The following is a 13,726-nucleotide window of genomic DNA, read 5'->3' as shown; positions in this document are numbered from 1 at the left end:
AACAAGAATTATTAGTTTTCTAAAAAAATATTTATTTTTTAAGAAAAATAAACAAGACATTCTTAGCTGAGCACACTACAACCCAGACCTGTTCTGTCTTGTCAGTCTCTTTTACAGGGTGTGATGCAATCATTTCTAGTCAATGATAGAAAAGACAAAGTGTGGGGGAGATTTTTAGAAAGACTACTTTAAAGCAGCAGGATGGGTTTGAAGGAGTCTTATGTTTTTGTCTTCCTCTGAAGGGGTACCTGAAGACACCACACACACACACACACACAGAGAGATAGAGAGAGAGAGAGAGAGAGAGAGAGAGAGAGAGAGAGAGAGAGAGAGAGAGAGAGGTGTCTGGAAATGTGATCTAATTAACATATAAGGCATTCTACCCACAATAAAAGTCATAGGTCACATGTACATTATTTTGTAACAAATACAGAAGAAAGATATTGAACCCTGTGCAATCAACGCAAATGAGTGATTTCCAATGACTTTGTCAAATAAACCATGAAGAGTTTATATGCAGTTTCCCTCACATTCACAACATGTCCTTAGTGAAACAAATGGAGGTGTTTTCAAGCCTTTCCAGAACGGAACGTGGATGCTCTGGCCCTTGAGCAGGAAAACAAGCCATCTTCCTTGATCCTGTTCACTTGGCTTGTATTACATACTGCAAAGAACCTGGATGCAGGAAGAGTTTTAGGGGTTTAAGGAAGAGTTAGGTACAGCCTAAAAAGATTAAATTTATGAAAGGATTCTAGATCAAATAATCCACAGAAACACCTAAGGATTTTGTTGACATGCAGATTTAGAAGTTGTAGGACGGGAGATTTTCTATTTCTAATGAGCCCCAAGACTTTTGATTCTTCTGGGCCTAGACATGAATTTGAGGCAACGAGGGTGGAATGAATTTAATTTAATGAATGTAATGTAAGCCATGAAGGTTAAAGTGTAATTGCCTTCTCCTTTGCTTGGGTTTTTCTGTATTCAATGAATATTCGAGCAATTACATTCCAGGTGTATGCTAGACTCTGGAGAAAACAATGGGCAGATTCACTCCCTGTCAGCACTTGTTAGGTAATCCAGCCATCAACATTAACACACATTCAGAGCTACTTGTAAAGCTACCTACAACAGCACCAGACACACAGTAACTCCTCAGTGAGAGCTTGAGTAAGCTCTGAAAGGTGGAGTCCAGGAATTCCTATAATACAAGGGCCACTGAGGGGGGATCTGAAACAGTGATGCTCAAGTAGATAACTGTAATTTTGAAATATATAGAGGTTCTGAAGGAAGAGGTGGGAGGTGGGAAGTCAAGGAGAAGAGGACTTAGGTAAAGAAAAAAGTCTTTGGAACAGTTTTGAGGTAGGAGAAGATAATACAGTGAGGCCGTTTTTATGCAATGATAATGTTCTTATAATCATTAGTTAAAGCTCGGTTAAGTAAATACTTCTGTCAAGTGAATTCCATTAAAAGAGAAACATGGATTTAAAGCTATAATGTTACTTTGTAAGTTCAGAAAAGAAACTATGAAAGGTTTTGTGGTTCCTGAGATAGAGACACTTTCATGCCCTGTGTTCTCTAAAGAGAGCAACTGCAGAACACACAGTCAGGAGAGTCGAATCTGTTCAATGAGACCCAGTCTACGCACCTCACAGAGCAACGCCCTCAACTTCTAACATTCTAATGAGAGGTAACAGTTTTAATACTTTTTTTGCCTTTATAAGGAGGCTTTATTGTTAATTATTTACGTTAATAGTCTCAGAAAGAAGACCAGATTAGCTCAGTCCAACATGATTTGCAGTTGGCAAAATCTAGTGAGGCAAGTGTTCTGATTGCTAAGGATTTAATCTGGGTGCTTTTAATAGTTAGCCATCTAACACTTTCAACATAATCCAGAACTATGCATCAGCCCCTCCTTTTCCCTTTACCACCACACCTACCGTCCTTCATTACGGAAATATCTTCATTAAATAGGATTCCCAGAGGACAGGTTCCTTGGAGCATATAGCCATGAGGACAGTGCACAAAAAGAAAACTGAAAATAAAACTCTGTATGATAATTTACTAATCTAAGGAAACAAAACCTTCCAATATATTAAGAAATAAATCCAGTTACAAATGCACTAGTAGGTCTGTGTGGGGGCTCTGGCAGAGTAATTGAGAATAGTCAGTTATTTACAAGAGACACAAGCAGGAAGGGCGCACCTAGCCCAGCAAGGGCCTCCGAAGCCAAAAGTGTTCTCTCCGCTGTAGGCCACATACAAGAATCCATCTTCATCTTTTTCCTTCTCATAAAGCTGTCCCATAGTTAGGCTGGACTGTGGGACTGTCTTGTCCACAAATAGGATGATGGCCTTCTCAGAAGGAAGCTGGATTCTTTTCTTGTGAGCCACCGTGATGTCAGACGGGACCAAGTACTTCCTCTTGTCAGTGTCAACAATCTGAGAGCCAGAAACTTTTTCCACGATCTCCGGAACTCGGTCGGGGTACTTCGCTCTGATCTTCGTGGATTCCACGCATCTGTGTTCCAGCAAGTGGTCCTCCTTAAACATCCACTTCATGGCAACGGGAAGCGATGGAGCCGGCTCTTCGAGCCGCAGACCACAACAACCCAGTTTTAATACTCTTAAGTGGCCAAGCTAAGTATGATTTCACCTAGCAAGATAAGGCAAGCAAGAAGGTAAAAAATGAATAGAAAAATGTGATTAGTCACATGCACTGTGATTATTCAGAGACTCTTAAGTATAATCATTAGAACGGTTAGCAAAGCTGGTAGATAGACAGCAGTAAATAGATAAAACCAAAAATGTTTACATATATCTAAATAAATAAAGTATAATGTCTATTAGATATCATCTCCAAGGCCATCAAAAATAGATAGTACCTAGGAATAAAGCTTGAAAGGGCCTTTACAGACTTACAGTTTGTTGTAATAACCCTAAAGAAGATGGATTCTGGGTAGGTCATTATCTTCAGATGTGTGCCCATGGTGTGCCCATTAGGCTCACTATCTAGGTCTATAGGTATGGTCATCCTGACTACCGTGGTTAAACTCAGTAGATGGTAAAACAAAACACCACAGACATGGAAAAGGGGGCAGTAGGGGAAGGGGAATGAGAAGGAGTCAACTGAGGCAAGAGGGAGCTAAGAGAGGGTGGACTGGGAGTAACTAGAATATATGGCATACCTGTATAAAATTGTCAAAGAACAAATTTAATTAATTAAAAAATAAATTAAAAAAACCCACTTCAATTAATAATGAAATCTGAAGCAAAGATTCGACGGAGAAGTCTTTTGAGTCGGGGCTGGGGCCTGACTCAGCAGCTCAGAGCACTTGCTCTTCGGAGTGAGGGATGACCAGGGTTTGTTTCCAGCACCTTGTGGTGGCAGACAACCCTCCATGACCTCAGTTTCAACCTTGTCTGTCATCCCTGGGCACCAGGCACACAGATAGTGCACATAGATACATGCAGGCAAACATGCATATGCATAAAAGAAAGGATAACACATCTTGAAAAAACCAAACGGAAACAAAATATTCCTAAGACATTTGAGTTTCTGTGTTCGGTGACACTAGATTTTAAAGCTATCCCAACTGCAAGACAAAGGTTTATGAGTAAGTTAATTATTATGCCATTTTATTTATTACAAGGTTGTGTGTAACCAGAAGAATCTCTGCAGTTACATATTAGGACCATATGCTGCCCTTAAAATAAAACTCAGATGGAAGAGATATAGCTTCATTGGTAAAAATGCTTGTTGGGCAAGCATGGGGACCTCAGTTCATTCCCCAGAGTCTGGGTAACAAAAGCCAAGTGTGGTGACACATGTCTGTAATCAGAGCTCTGAGGAGGTAGAGACAGGAGGATCGGTGGTTCACTGTGCAGCCAGCATAGCTGAATCAACGAGTCCCGGACCAATGAGAGACTGTTCTAAACAACACGTACTGCTCTTGAAGAACAACACTTGAAATTGTTCCCTGGCCTCCACCTGCATGTGCATACATGTGTACATACAAAAGCACACACACACACACACACACACACACGTGTGCACACACAGACATATACACAGATACACTCATATAAGGAATATATGTGAAAATAATAAGTAGGAGGAAATAACATTATCTGAAATGATGATATAAGGTCCATAGTATGGTCTATCATAGCAGAAATAAAAATCCACATTTTATCTGCTACATTATCTTAAATATATAAGAAACTCTAGTAAAAGCCCATATAGAAAGGCAAATGTCTCCAAATAAAAGGTATATATGCTGAATTGATTTGTATATAGCTTTCAAATTTTAATCATAATATTGGGAAATTTTAAGCAAAGAATTATAACCTTAACAAAACCCTCAGAATAATTTTCAAATGCAGTCCTAAGTAAGTATATGGGTAATGGGAAGATAGGATTATAGGCAGTGACAGGAGCATGGGTTGGTCCATCAGCAGGATTCCTTCACTTCTTGGGAGGCAGTCAGATGTGTGGATTGGTCATTGTTGGATTGCCTAAGCTGACACCATAAAGTTACTGGAAAGTATTCAGAGCCAAATCTGGGAAATGTGTCGAAAGAGAAACCAAGATTGCACAAACACACATGCAGGCAAAATACTCATACACATAAAATAAAAATTTTTCAGACATGAATATATTCATGATGCATTGATATAAGCAATAAAACATGTATAGGTCACAAGTTCGAAGTGAGAATACTGGTAATATTTGACATTGTTGAAATATGAAGAGCTGAGAATCTGTAAACATGAATCAGTATATATTTGCATAGCTTCTTTGGAGAATTTTTATTAATACCAATAATTCTGGGTCTCTCAAGCCCCTTTAGCCCAACAATCCACTTATTTCTATTATTAGCACAATAATCTATTATATTGATAGAATACATCGAAATTTGTTGTGTCCATATCATTATTTGTAGCTCTAATTAATGAAGACTAAAGATCTGTCTGAGAAAGGATGGACTTCCAGTTTCTGTCCCCGACACCTCTGATCTAGGTTCCACACTGTGTCGTGAATATATGCACATATTTGAAATGAGGAGAGAGCCAGCTCTCCCTCCTTTTTCTGTCCTCTGCCACAGTGTGTGCACATACATTTATGGAAACCAGAGGTAGAAACTTGTTGCCTGCCACTAACAAACACTGTGATGCAAATTCACTGTCTACATTATTTTTTAAAAAATCCTTTCTGTAAATTACTTTTGTAAGAAATGTAAAATGTAGTAATGGCTCCACGCATGCTCTTTTTCCCACTCAGGTATGAAAGCAAGGTTTGGGCACTATTGGCCATGCTAGCTCCAATATTTAGGATTATATCTGATATTAGTCAAAGGATAGTACAAGCTAGTTTAGTGTGACTGAGAAAATGCTTAGCTAGTCAGTAACTATGCATGAAGAGAGTATCTGACAGTTGGAAGACAAATGAACCTTGAGTGCTTAGTCCTAAGTTCTAGGTCTTCTTTGCTTCGCAGTGTTGAACAGGTTACCGCCACCTCTCTGCAGAGAGCTTTGTTTTCTTTTAGGTCAGCTTGCACTGAGATTTCTAGTCTCCTCTGGAGAGTCCCTATAGGCACAGGCCAGCCTGTTCTGCTCCCATTCATTCAGCAAACAAGCTTTCACTAAATGATGGAGCTGTGGTAAGGCTGGGACGACAAAGATGAACAGCATACAGTTTTGTTAGGGTTAAGGGGAAGGAAAGGGAGAGATGGTGTAATTATATAATAATCTCAAAGAATAATTTCTGAAAACTGTAAGAGGTGCCAGAAAGACAGAATAAGGGAACTAATTTCCCTGTGAAGGTTTAATAAGCAATATGTATAATATTACTACCACAAAAGCTTGAAAGATCAGACACAGCATGTTACCTTGGGGCATGCTAGGTTAGAATGAGGCAGAATACTGGGAACAATGTTCTAGGAAACCAGGTCGATCAGTTCTCATTGCTCTTGCTGAGGTCAAGAATTCAGTTCGCCACACTGACTTGGGCAGGCTCACCACCCAATAACTACAGCTTCAGGGGAATCTAGTGCCTCGTGTGACCTCCTGGGGTACACACTCCTCCTTGAGCACACACACTCAAATGTATACACACATAATTTAAAATAGAATAAATTTAACAAAAGAACCTCTCTCATGGAACACTTTGAAAATCTGATAGTTGATGTTGTCACTGTTGTTGCTTAGAGAGATGGGCTCTCAGGGTGCTACCCATGTTGGCCCTGAACTCCATGGTTTAAAGAATTCTCCTGCCTCCACATTCCAAGAACCTGGGGCTATAGGTGTATACCACAAGGCCTGGCATCCTCATTGAATCTTTTAACTAGATATCATTTTGTATTTCCAAACTAAATGTCACAACTTCAAATGGTATTATGTGTAGTCATTTACGCACAATACATTTTAGAGCCAGATAATTTAAGCAAATACACATCCAAATATACTTTATTAAGATCACATTACTTCCAACCCCCAGAAAATGGGAGGTATCACAAGGCTACTTTTTATTCCAGACTTCATGTGACAATGAAGTCTGTGTTAGCATGGCTGATGGTTGATTCTGTGTGAGCATTTGGAACTGTAGAATGGGATGCTCTTTCTCTTGTCCCCTGATTTCTATGGATTTGATCAATATGAACAAGGCTCAGTTTCCTAGAAAATTTGATGTCATGCTTAATATTAAAATTAAAAATAACTTGAAGTATCCTCTGAGAAATAGAAGCAGCTGAGAGGGACCAATAAACCAATTAAAGAAACATCCAGCCTGAGTTGTTACATTAGCCTGTTTGCACCAGAAACTTAATCTTTCAGCAAAGAATAACCTAATTAGTAACTAGAGTCTCATTCTAGTGATAGAACATCTCCTGTGCTTAATAAGATTCACTAGACTGTACACTCTTATTTGTCTTTTATTTCTCTTAGTTGAAACTACTTTAATCAACTTTATTGAAAACTATTATACAGTAAATTTAACTCATTTAAATGTATAAAGAAATAATACATCTTGACAAATGTGCCCATTATCACCTTTCTATTTACTCAGTGAACATACTGAGACTGAACATACAATGTATGAATACTAGTCATGAATAAAACAGATGGGCTCAGGGACAAGTGCCTACAGTGTCCTTGCCACATGTGTCAAAGCTTAGGCAGCACCGTGGAGAAAGAGATGAGAGATTCAGTAAGAGGTGCCGCGCTGGTTAAAGAGGGCAGCACAGAACCCTCAGCCACAGAAGCAGTGACTCTGAAGGCTAGGAAAATGGAATAGATTACCAAGAGACCAAATGAAAGCCTCAGGGGTGTCACATAGGATATAAAGTTTATTTCAACTCCTTAACAGAGAGGCTAAATAAGGAGATAGAGCTATTAACTGAATGAATCCATAAGGGGTACATGTGGGACCCAAAGAGATGCTAGGAAAGCCAAAGGAAGGTGCTATTGGTAGGTCCCCACCAGACTAATAGATACATCCTCTCCTCAGTGCCAAAAGTTTGAGTCATGGGTGTTTTCTCCAAAGTGCTGATAAACACCAGTGGTGACAGATAAGACAAGATATGGTAAGACAAGACAGGTAAGACAAGGCCTCGCCTGAGGTCCAGTTACAGCAGGCTAGGGCAAGAGCATCTGTCCTCTGAACAACATTCTTTAATCTCAGAGAAGCACAGTACAAGCTAGACTGTATACCTGGTGACATCACCAACTTGCTAACTTGCTTTGTCTTGTATGGCAAGAATTCCAAGAAACAGTTGCCTCCGCCCATATGCAGCAGAGCAGGGAGGGGGAAGGCTCTCTCCGTGGATCATGGGATTGCATGTCATCAGGCCTTAATCTTACCTGGACATTCTGGTTTTGACCCACTAGACCATTTCCATTGTTTCTTGTTTTTTAAGCCTTGGGGACAGGGAGGAGCAGTTCAGAAGCACAGCAGTTGCTGTCAAGGCTCTGTTTTTCTCAGGGATTTCTCATATCTACTCCCTATAACCATTGTCCAGAGCTAGGTCCTTATCATATACAAAAAAAATTACCTAGAAACTGTTGAGTAACCAGATCAATTTAAGTGTGTTTTAGCCTAAAGATGTAAGCACATATTAGAAAGCAAAAAATACCTATGTGCTGAGCTGGACAGTTGACTCCATGAGTAAGAGAACTTGCTCTGCTTGTAGGAGGATCTAAGTTCAAATCCCCTGCACCACATAAAAATCCAGCACTGGCTCTGTGTGTCTATGATCACAACATTAGAGGACATACCTAAGTGGTCCCTAAGAGTTTGTGGATAAGCTGGCCTAGCCCAGATGGCAAGCTTCCAGTTTCATTGAGAGACACAAGGCAATAAGGCAGGAGCTGATAGAGGAAGACACAGAAAAGTTTTGCTCTAGCCACACATTCATATGCATGAGACAGACTGACAGACGGACACACACACACACGAGTTTATGTGTATCTCAATCATTGCCCATATGCCATTGTGTTTTGTGATTATTCCTGTTAAGTTATAGCTCCCTGGGGGTAATGGGTTGTGATATATTGATTTCTGTATCCCCAGTTCATGGGACAGAACATAGACCTGTGTGTAAGTATTTGCATAATGAATCAAATTTCCACAGGAAACAGTGGCATTGGCAGATAACTTATGTGAGTGTAGTAAGAATAATTCAATCACAGTCGTGCCCCTTGTCCACAGGAGAAATAGTCAGAGATGCTCATTCTGTGGATACTGAAATCCATAGCATCAAATCTTGGGTATATGGTGTTTTTCTTGTTGTAAAATTTAATTATAGACACAGTAAGACATTAATAGACACAGTAAGAGATTAATAACAAAATGAAAGAATTACAACAACATGTCATTTTGAAATGTATTTTCTAAGATTATGAAATGTGTGCTGCAGGAATTTCCCAGATAACATTTTTATCTATACTTGACCATGCATAACCGAGACCAGAGGTAAAGCTACTTAGAAGAGCAGATGGTCCACACCTGGGCTTTGATCTTACACAGTAGCAATGAAATTCTTGATTCTCATTCTTTGAGATTATTTCAAGATAAGATAGCTAAATAAAGTTAATATGGTCATGATTTTTAGTGAGTAATAATGTTAGAAGTTTGGTCTGATAATCTAATGAACTAATTTTCCCCTCATTTTAACAAACAGATAGATTTAAAACAAAATAAAAAATGAAAACTTCCTCTAATGTAACCCGCTCCAGAAGGAAGTAGGCTGTTTTAATTGAAAATAATCATTAAATATCAACCAACCACAGACAATGTTCTTAAAAATGGAAAAAGATGAGAACAAGCTCTAAGATAGGAAGGGAGGTCTTGTAAACAACAGACTCATGACTGTAACAAGTATAACAATACAGCTACTCTTCATGACTGTAACAAGTGTAACAGTACAGCTCGTCTCCATGACTGTAACAAGTGTAACAGTACAGCTCTTCTCCATGACTGTAACAAGTGTAACAGTACGGCTCTTCTCCATGACTGTAACAAGTGTAACAGTACAGCTCTTCTCCATGACTGTAACAAGTGTAACAGTACGGCTCTTCTCTATGACTGTAACAAGTGTAACAGGACAGCTCTTCTCCATGACTGTAACAAGTATAACAGTCCAGCTCTTCTCCATGACTGTAACAAGTGTAACAGGACAGCTCTTCTCCATGACTGTAACAAGTGTAACAGTACAGCTCTTCTCCATGACTGTAACAAGTGTAACAGTACGGCTCTTCTCCATGACTGTAACAAGTGTAACAGTACAGCTCTTCTCCATGACTGTAACAAGTGTAACAGTACGGCTCTTCTCTATGACTGTAACAAGTGTAACAGGACAGCTCTTCTCCATGACTGTAACAAGTATAACAGTCCAGCTCTTCTCCATGACTGTAACAAGTGTAACAGGACAGCTCTTCTCCATGACTGTAACAAGTGTAACAGTACGGCTCTTCTCTATGACTGTAACAAGTGTAACAGGACAGCTCTTCTCCATGAGTGTAACAAGTGTAACAGTACAGCTCTTCTCCATGACTGTAACAAGTGTAACAGTACGGCTCTTCTCCATGACTGTAACAAGTGTAACAGTACAGCTCTTCTCCATGACTGTAACAAGTGTAACAGTACGGCTCTTCTCTATGACTGTAACAGGACAGCTCTTCTCCATGACTGTAACAAGTGTAACAGGACAGCTCTTCTCCATGACTGTAACAAGTGTAACAGGACAGCTCTTCTCCATGACTGTAACAAGTGTAACAGTACAGCTCTTCTCCATGACTGTAACAAGTGTAACAGTACGGCTCTTCTCTATGACTGTAACAAGTGTAACAGGACAGCTCTTCTCCATGACTGTAACAAGTATAACAGTCCAGCTCTTCTCCATGACTGTAACAAGTGTAACAGTACAGCTCTTCTCCATGACTGTAACAAGTGTAACAGTACGGCTCTTCTCCATGACTGTAACAAGTGTAACAGTACGGCTCTTCTCCATGACTGTAACAAGTGTAACAGGACAGCTCTTCTCCATGACTGTAACAAGTGTAACAGTACAGCTCTTCTCCATGACTGTAACAAGTGTAACAGTACGGCTCTTCTCCATGACTGTAACAAGTGTAACAGTACGGCTCTTCTCTATGACTGTAACAAGTATAACAGTCCAGCTCTTCTCCATGACTGTAACAAGTGTAACAGGACAGCTCTTCTCCATGACTGTAACAAGTGTAACAGTACGGCTCTTCTCCATGACTGTAACAAGTGTAACAGTACGGCTCTTCTCCATGACTGTAACAAGTGTAACAGTACGGCTCTTCTCCATGACTGTAACAAGTGTAACAGTACAGCTCTTCTCCATGACTGTAACAAGTGTAACAGTACGGCTCTTCTCCATGACTGTAACAAGTGTAACAGTACAGCTCTTCTCCATGAGTGTAACAAGTGTAACAGTACGGCTCTTCTCCATGACTGTAACAAGTGTAACAGTACGGCTCTTCTCTATGACTGTAACAAGTGTAACAGGACAGCTCTTCTCCATGACTGTAACAAGTGTAACAGTACAGCTCTTCTCCATGACTGTAACAAGTGTAACAGGACAGCTCTTCTCCATGACTGTAACAAGTATAACAGTCCAGCTCTTCTCCATGACTGTAACAAGTGTAACAGGACAGCTCTTCTCCATGACTGTAACAAGTGTAACAGTACAGCTCTTCTCCATGACTGTAACAAGTGTAACAGGACAGCTCTTCTCCATGACTGTAACAAGTGTAACAGGACGGCTCTTCTCCATGACTGTAACAAGTGTAACAGGACAGCTCTTCTCTGAGCATCAGCTGCATTGTGAGAGTTCTGATGGATATGAGGTTCAGGGAGGCATGCATACTTGAGTTAGATAGAGCAACTCCATCAATGTTAATGAACTCATGCCACAGTAACAAACACATCAAAGCTCTGTTGATTCAGAAACATGCACAAAAGTCTATTCCTCTTTCATGTTCCATATCCAATTCTGGTTGGCAAAGAACTGCTTCTCAGGGTAGCCATTGAAAGTCCAGACAGCAGACTCCATGTCCAGGGGAACTTGCGGGATAGCTGACAAAGGGGAGGGCCTTGTCAATTCTTACTCCTCTGAAAACTTCTGCCATGAACTATCTGCCTGATGTATTTCTGCTTACACCACCCTGGAGAATGTGAGTCACATAAAAATCTAAACAAAAATACTATGTCAGAAAAAAACCAACCCTACCAAATGCCTGACAATAAGAGAAAGTGATCATGTGTAAGCAGCCCTGGGCATCTTGGGTTATTAAGGATGCAGAAAACCATGCTACATTAGAGCGAGAGAGAGAATTCTACATAGAAGGACGAGCGATCAGCATCTCTGAAGGGTGTCATCTAATGGGTGTGTGCAATGACGTATGATGTATAGCCCTAGACATTAGAAAACAGTTGGAATCATAGAGTGCAGCCACTCTGGTAAGAACCTCTTTAGCAAGCTGGAGGTTAGATTCTTATATATCAGGAAAAGAAAGGCCAGCTTCACATCTTTGAACAGACTCTGTGTGCTTTCTAGGGGCAGGATTTTGAGCTTAAAAGGTGGGGTAATATAGACTGCACTGACAAGAGACACTGAGAAGTTACCGCTCATGCTAAGAACAGGAGGATTCGTGCTATTTCACCCTAACCAAAAAACCCGACAGTTCTGTCTGTGGCTTAAGGATTACAGGGGATTTGTCCTCAAACTAAAAGCAAATTATTTACATTAAAAAGCTACTCTAGGGGCCATTAGATATCCCATTATCCCATTATTATTTTTAAAATGAGCCAAGTGGAAGCAAAGATTATTAGAATTCCTGTAGAGAATTTGTTGGGCCATCTCCCATTGTTCCTTCAATGTCTGGCTATTAGCAACTTTTGTGAGGCTCGTACACCAAATTCAAGGCTTTTTCTATTCAGTGATCAGAAAGAGTAGATGTATAAAGATAGAAAACACAGGAATCATTAACTTGCATTTCCAGCAGATACTGATGGGGGATCTCAAATGTAAACTCACCTTGGCAATGGAGGCTTTATCTTCCATTGTAAGTAAAGATTATAAATAAATATTTACATATGAATACCAGTTTCCTCATACATTTATTTGTCCACTTAATCTTGAAAAGTTTCTCAGTGGCTCTCAAAGTGCAAATCAAATGCTCCAAGCAAACCTCTAGCATTTCACAAAAGTATAAAGTTAGGAGCAGAGCTCTCTACCCTTTCTCAGATTCTGCTTCCATTTACTTGCTGGTTGTATCCAAGGGTTCAAATTGGGGTTTTCAGAGGGAAAAGAACTCAAAGTCAATCTTAATGAAGAGGTGAAGGACCCATTCCTGTTTCTGTACACACACACACACACACATTGTGTGTGTGTAATATATATATATATATATATATATATATATATATATATATATATACCTTTCCATTATGTACAGCCCTGCTGCCCTCCCTGTACAGATGGGCAGGAGGCTACCTATCTAGCAAAAATCTTAGCATAACTGTGCTGCACCCCTCAAATAGTTTTCAAATGAACAGAAGATTGGAGGTAGTACTCTTTCTTTCCAAAGCCTGGAGGTAACTGTGTGAGACACTACAGGGCACCGAAGGTCTTAGAGGTGCAGAAATTAGTCACCGAGTTAGTGCTGTTAGTGTAGCAGCTGGGATGCTTAAAGACATTTCTTCTGTAATTTACTCAAATGCTTTTATTGAACATTGAATGTCCCAGAGTACAATACATACATCTCAAAGGCATTTTAGAGAAATAAATAAAATGTCAAAGTTTTTTACCCTGAAAGCTTTGCCTGTAATCATTGCTTTCCCTCTGGTGGTACTGGCCCATGCTTTTGTATTATAAACACCATTTCTGGGGACTCAGAGACACACGAGGTTCTCCTGGCTCTGATCATATTCTCTTTTGCAAAAGTAAATACTAAAATGCCCATGGGTACGGCTTTCCCCTGACTCTGTGTCCAGCGTAAGTGATAAAACAGGAAAGCTTTCCTCACATTGTTCCAAATTCCAAGGAGTATTAAAAAAAGTTTCAATAAAATTGGTGGCGTGGCCCGTTTTCGTGGCAATACAATCTTTTATGCTGCATTCCAGAACGGGGCCTACCTTCCATGTCCTGAAGGACACCGCTGAATGTCACTCCCAAAAGATGATGTGGAGAAGTGAAAGGTGT

The 13,726-nt window shown here is 40.0% G+C and overlaps 1 pseudogene; it reads right to left on the bottom strand.

The window, feature by feature from the left end:
- Nucleotides 1–2,126: 2,126 nt before the first annotated feature.
- Nucleotides 2,127–2,558, bottom strand: LOC110291947 (gamma-aminobutyric acid receptor-associated protein-like 2 pseudogene; annotated as a pseudogene).
- Between the last annotated feature and the right edge of the window lie 11,168 nt (nucleotides 2,559–13,726).

Source organism: Mus caroli, unplaced genomic scaffold (assembly GCF_978045245.1).
Source record: "Mus caroli unplaced genomic scaffold, Mus_caroli_1 scaffold_3, whole genome shotgun sequence".
Lineage (NCBI taxonomy): Eukaryota > Metazoa > Chordata > Mammalia > Rodentia > Muridae > Mus > Mus caroli.
The sequence above is the reverse complement of the archived record's forward strand: the minus strand, read 5'-3'. Positions and strand labels throughout refer to the sequence as shown.